A 6605-nucleotide genomic window follows, 5' to 3' on the forward strand; every position below is an offset into this window, starting at 1 on the left:
AAACGCACTATAAACAAGTGGTATAACCAGAAAAACAACTCCTTACAGATCATCCCGCCTAACAATAAAATTAATTTATATTATAAGTCTCAGATGTCAACCTCGTATAAGACCGAGGAACGAATTATCAAGGACATAATTAAAAGAAATGTCAAACCTATTAACGAGAGCGACAGGATAAATCTGGTCATTTTCTATAAAAACAAAAGGATTAGTAACCTGATCATGAGAAATAACACCACTCCTGAACGCCCTCTCCTTCAACGTAGTCATGCCGTATACAAATTTGTATGCCAACATGAGGACTGTGGGCCTCATGCGTCGTATATTGGTATGACTACTACTAAAGTATCGAGAAGGCTTACTCTTCATTTATCTGCAGGCGCCATCAAAAATCATTATAGTAACCACCACCAGCTATGACTCACAAGAGAAGACTTCGTAAAGGGTACTTCCATTATTGCCACGGAAAAAGACCACAAAAGACTTGCGATTATCGAAGCGTTGCATATCAAACATAGCAACCCCGACATGAATAAGCAGCTTCAAGATCTCCAAATTCTCCCTTCTTCTAAAGCCATGATCGCACATTTCCATGTTGATGATGTCCATTCTTCCACCTCACAGCACGGTGAACAATTGACCACCCCACGGCGTGGGTGATCAATTGTCATTGCTGGGGTTTTTGTCCTTTTGTCCACCTCTCCTATGTTCGTACTTATTTCATATTATTTGTTTGTTTGTAACCTCTCCTTAGCTCATTTATGTAACACTATTTCTGTATATTTACGATTTGACTATTGTATATATTATTCTGCCTTGAAAATAAAGTTGTGCAACTTCGAAACGTTGGTACCGAAATATCTACTAGTTTGACTATCCTGCCTCAGTGTTGAAATGTCCTTTGCTGACTTTCTACATAGATTGCATTTTGAAATACGTCGCCTTGTTCGCAGTATTGAACAAGTTAACAAGAAAATTGTGAGTTGTCATCAAGCTATTATATACAACATTTCTTGCCAGAGGGAGAACCTCCTGCCTAAGTATACGCATATATATAAATATATTTGTATATTTATTTATACATATACATATATATATATGTATATATAACATGTTAACATGAACAAGTTGAGTAGTTTTACGTCTGTCAGGGGTTTCTAGTACGTAATTATATTCTGACATCTTTTTCTGAATTTTATAAGGACCATGGTATTTAGCTTGAAGAGGCTGTCCAGATATAGGAATGTATGCAAGAACCATATCTCCCTCCTTGAATTCTCTCTTACGAGATTTCTGATCAAAATTAATCTTCATTTTACTTTGTGCATGTTCAAGGTTCTTCAAGGCAAAGGAATGAATTCTGGCTAGGTTATCCTTAAGGGAAACAATATACTGGTTAATAGACTGTAAAGGTGAGGTAGAAGAAGATATGATATGGTCCTTGATTACCTTGAGGGGTCCCCTTACCTTCCTTCCATATAACAATTCAAAAGGAGAAACACCCAGAGCTTCGGATGGTGTTTCACGGAGCGTAAAGAGGAGGAAAGGCAATCCCTCATCCCAGTCACGGTCTTCCTCGTAACAGAATTTACGTAGCATATTCTTTAACGTTTGATGACATCGTTCTAGAACTCCCTGACTGGCGGGGTGGTACGCTGTAGACAGAGACTGTTTAACATTTAATTCCTTGAGGACTTGGGTAAAGAGTTTGCTAGTGAAATTAGAACCTCTATCTGACTGTATTTCCTGAGGAATACCAAAGGAAGTAAACATGTGAGTTAAACACTTAATTACACTCTTAGCAGAAATATTCTTTAAAGGAAAAGCTTCAGGGTACCTGGTAGTGGGACAAAGAACTGTTAAAATGTACTGGTTACCCTTCTTGGTTTTAGGCAACGGGCCTACTATGTCAATCACTAGTTTCTGAAAGGGTTCACTAGGTACTTTAATAGGTTGAAGGGGATACGGAGGAATAGACTCGTTTGACTTGCCTACTATTTGGCAAGTGTGGCAACATTTAACGAATCTACTTACCTCTGCTTTCATGCCAGGCCAAAAGAATTCTGACAGGAGTCGTAAATAAGTTTTCTTAATACCTAAGTGTCCTGAGTGTCCAGCATGAGCAATCTCTATTACCTGAGTCCTCAAGTTAACAGGTAGAACAATTTGGTGACATTCTGCCCAGGTATCCTCATCAGAAAGGTGACGAGGTTTATACAATCTAATTAGTATTCCTTCGTGCAAATAAAAGGAAGGAGTATGTAGGATATCCTCCTTGGGAATGGTTTTATTGAACAAGGGAACTAGTGAAGGGTCGTTCTGTTGAGCCTCTTTGATGCTCAGCTCGGAGGGTAGTGTAAGCGGGGTGGTTGGGGTGGTTGGAGAGTTAAGAGTTGGTTGGTTAGCTGGCGCTTGGGATCGTGTGATAGCACAGGTTGGAAATAGGTTGGGTTGGGTTTGCTCTATGGTAGAAGTTGGGTTATATGGTAGGGGAGAATTAGAAACAATTAAAGGAGGATGTACTAGTTCTCCTGCTAGATCGTTACCTAGTATAAAATCTGCTTCAGGAACAGGTAGGGTTGCCGTTTCACTTACTCCTACGGAGACAGTATCCTTGATGAGTCCACAGTTCAGGTGCACCTTTGCCAGAGGTACTGAGAAGGGATTGTGGAAGTCCTGCAAGTATACACGTTCTCCTGTATAATTACGTTGGACTCCCGGCAGTGCTGACTGAAGTAGCAGGGACTGTGCTGCTCCTGTGTCCCGTACTATTCGGATGTTGTGTTGTACGTGGTCTGTACCAAGTGATACTGTTCCCGTTGAACGGAAGGGCTGAAAAGGATCTACAGAATTGGCAGTAGAATGGTTTAAAGGAAGCTACAGATTTTATATTCTTTTGAGCTACTTTACATTTTGGGTCTGGGCAATTTGCAATTACATGTCCTGGTTTCTTACAGAAGAAACAAAGAGGGAAACTAGGGCTATCAATTTTTCCATCTTTACTACCACTAGTTGGTTTTACATGAGGTTGTTGGCGGTTACTGTCCTTTCCAACATTTTTGTGAATCAATGAGAGGGTATCAGTCAATTTGGCTGCTTTCATAAGGTCAAATTCCTCCTTGTCAACAATGTGAATTTTCAAGTAGTGAGGAATTTTACGCACGAATTCCTCTAACGCGATCAAGTTCACTACTTTCTCAAGATTATCGGCTGATGCCGATTTAATCCACTTTCTTAACGCTCGTAGTTTGTCTGACGCGAATTCCATGTATGTCTGATGGCTGAGTTTGTTTGAATTTCGAAATGTTTGTCGATAACCTTCGGTGGAAATTTCATAAGCGGAAAGAATTGTCTGTTTGACCGTTTCGTAATCAGTGTTATTTTCCAGATTGTTACATACTTGTAACGCTTTTGTGGACAACTTTGGTTTAACTAACCATATCCAATCTGCTTGGGGAATTGCAAAATGTTTACTTACATCTTCAAATTCTCGAAAAAAAAAAGGTTGGATTCTCGTCTGAGAAAGAGGAAATAAGTTTGGTGTACTGCAAAATATCTAACTTACTTGAATTTGAAACCACTTGTTGACTTGGGGTCGATAGTTCGAGTCGTTTCATTTCAAGTTCGTGTTGTCTTTGCTCTCTATCTTTATCATACTCTCTTTGCTCTCTATCATACTCTCTTTGCTCTCTTTCACGCTGCACTTCGAGTTCCTTAATTTGCAGTTCATGTTTCATCTTCCTTTCAAGTATCTGATACTCTAGAGGGTCTAATTGAGTCTCTTTCGTAGGGCTAATGTCTAATTTGGCTGCAACTATTTGTTCTAAGCGTTCAAATTCTCCGTCTTCGTCTTCCGTTTTCTTTAACTGATCTATGTGACTCAATATTAGTTTAACTAATTCAGTTCTACTAATGTTCGCTGGATATGTTAATTCCCATCTTGTTGCTATTTCTTTCAGACAATCTTTATTTGGGTTCTGAATTATCAGTTCTTCCACCGAGGGGTTCTCAACAAAGTTTTCGATATTCAGTTCTGACATCGCGAAATTTTTACTCGCTAACAGTTGCTATTCAGCAAGGTAGAACGCTTGGTTCGCTTACGTGGTATACCGGACAAGAGATACAAGTAGAATTATAATACTCGACTCCCACGAATATTATAAATCTTTGGGACAGAATACATTAACCAAAACTACATGCCGTAAGTAGGATAGAATTAACGTTCTCTCACGTATCCTAAACGGATCCTACTTCAGTACTCTTACGAAATTTACAGCTGCAAGAGTTTAACGTGGTCATGTGCAATGGCGTATTTACGATTAACTGAATTACTGTACTGGGGTACTGAGTTACAAGTTTACCGGACAGATGGACAATTTCGATGGTTGTGGGAATGCAAGTGTAACTTATGTATTACGTTTCGCTCGTATATCTCACACCTTAGTTTTTGTTCGGGTAAGAGGATTCCGACGGGCCCCCATTATATGTTATGCCTTCCGCAAGGAGATTTGGAAATATGTCTAGGAGGGGTTCGTACTTAGTGGCCTTGATGTGGTTAAGGCAAATCCAAACGGAAGTTAACACAAATAACTAATTTAATGAATAACAAAAAGCCAACAAAACAAATATAAGAACTTTACAACAACAAAATTAATCAATTGACAATTAATTCCTCCACCGAAAACTAAGTCATGAGAATATAGATTACGTGGTGACGCCACGGTACTAGAGCAAAAGCAATATGGGAGAGATTAAGTTACGCGCCGCTCGCCAGCGAAATAGTCTGCTCTAGGAGCCGGCAGATGCATTATATATACAGTTGGCGAGGACGGGAGGAAGGCGAAGGATGAGCCGGACATAACCAGTTCACGTCTGTCGGCCTAGAGAGAGTAGATCCCATAAAGTATACAAGCAGTTTTTACCGTACATACGTAATTACCTAACAAGTACAGGATAACACAGATACAGATATTTTTAGATACATAGAGGATGGTGGGCCATCACAACGTATACAAGCAATTTACAGTACATACATAATTATCTTACAATTAAAGATTGACATACAGATACAGACATTTTATATACATGGAGGATGGTGGGCCATCACAATATGTAAATATATATATATAAATATTTATATATGTATATATATATATATATATATACTTTAGCATAAGTATGTACATAAATGTACATTATTATTTACACAACACTGATATTGTATAGATGTTTACGTTACTCAAAACTTTATTAACCCAAATGTTCAGGTTAAGTAGGTAACTTGTTACAAAAATTGTAAATTAAAGAACTGGAAAGGAAAGTGGGAGGAAAATCAGAAGTGGGATGCCACCCTAATCGCGATTTTTTTTAGTTCATGTATAAAAATTAGGCAATTGCCTCTCAGGATAATAGATGCCATAGTGCAGATGTACATCAAAAGAAGATGGAGGAGAAAAAGTAAAAAGAGGAAAAGAAGGAATATAAAAGTAGTAGTTGGTGCCAGAGTTTGAGGAAGGAGAGTTTAGGAATATATATGTATATTTTTTGATTGATTAATTGATTGACAGATTAATTAATTTATTATTTATTTATTTATATGTTTATTTAATAAGCAGAAGGTGGATGTGGATGTTAATTGTATGGAATGGGAGGTGTAGATGACAGAGGGAGGGAAAGATGTTTATGATGCAGAAGTAGAGGGAGCATAAAAAAGGAGAAAAAGAAAAAGGAAGAGAGGTAGTAAGGCTAGTAAAATAAGAAGAGGGAAGAGAGCAAGGAAGGAAAAGAAGAAGCAAAAAAGAAAAGTGAGGAGTTGATGAGCAAGGAAGGAAAAGAAAAAAGAAAAATGAAAAGGAAGAAGTTGAGTATAATGATGGAAAAGGGGTTAAAAAAGAGTAGAAGAAAAAAGTGTTAAAGATAACGATTGATAAGGACATTTTATGACGTTTAGAAAGACATTCATGGTAATGGTTATGACAATGTTGATAATTATGATGACGACGACAATTATTCATGGCATTATTTGGGTACACTAGAGACGAAAACCTTAGATTGAAAGACAAACCAGTGCGTTGGCTTTGTGACCTTATGCTTGCTCAATTAATCTGTTCATAAAAAGGGTGTTCTTCTGAGCTGAGCGTACTAGAATAAGTGTATATGGTAATCATGAAAAGTGAATGTATTAAATGAATACGTTCTGGCTGCTACTTAAAAGGTGGTGTTCCCATGGTTTGGAGGTATGCATGTATATCCACACCATACAAAAAGAGAAAAATACAAATGTGGTAGTTTTAGAGGTTTGTTGAGTGTAGATGGTAAAGTACATGAGTATTAAGAAGATTAAATGAGAATAAGTATTAAGAAGATTAAATGAGAATTAGAAGAAGTGATTAGGAAAGAATATTATAGGTTTAGGGAAGAAAATAATAATTATTATATAATAAGAATAAGTATTAAGAAGATTAAATGAGAATTAGAAGAAGTGATTAGGAAAGAATATTATAGGTTTAGGGAAGAAAAAGGTCGTGTACATAAATATTTCTGTGAGTTTTTTAGCAAAAGAAAATATGTATTTTGATATTTCATTGACTTCGATAGTGAAT

The sequence above is a fragment of the Oratosquilla oratoria genome, chromosome 35, assembly GCF_046742065.1.
Source record: "Oratosquilla oratoria isolate Oo_2021 chromosome 35, ASM4674206v1, whole genome shotgun sequence".
In the NCBI taxonomy this organism is placed as follows: domain Eukaryota; kingdom Metazoa; phylum Arthropoda; class Malacostraca; order Stomatopoda; family Squillidae; genus Oratosquilla; species Oratosquilla oratoria.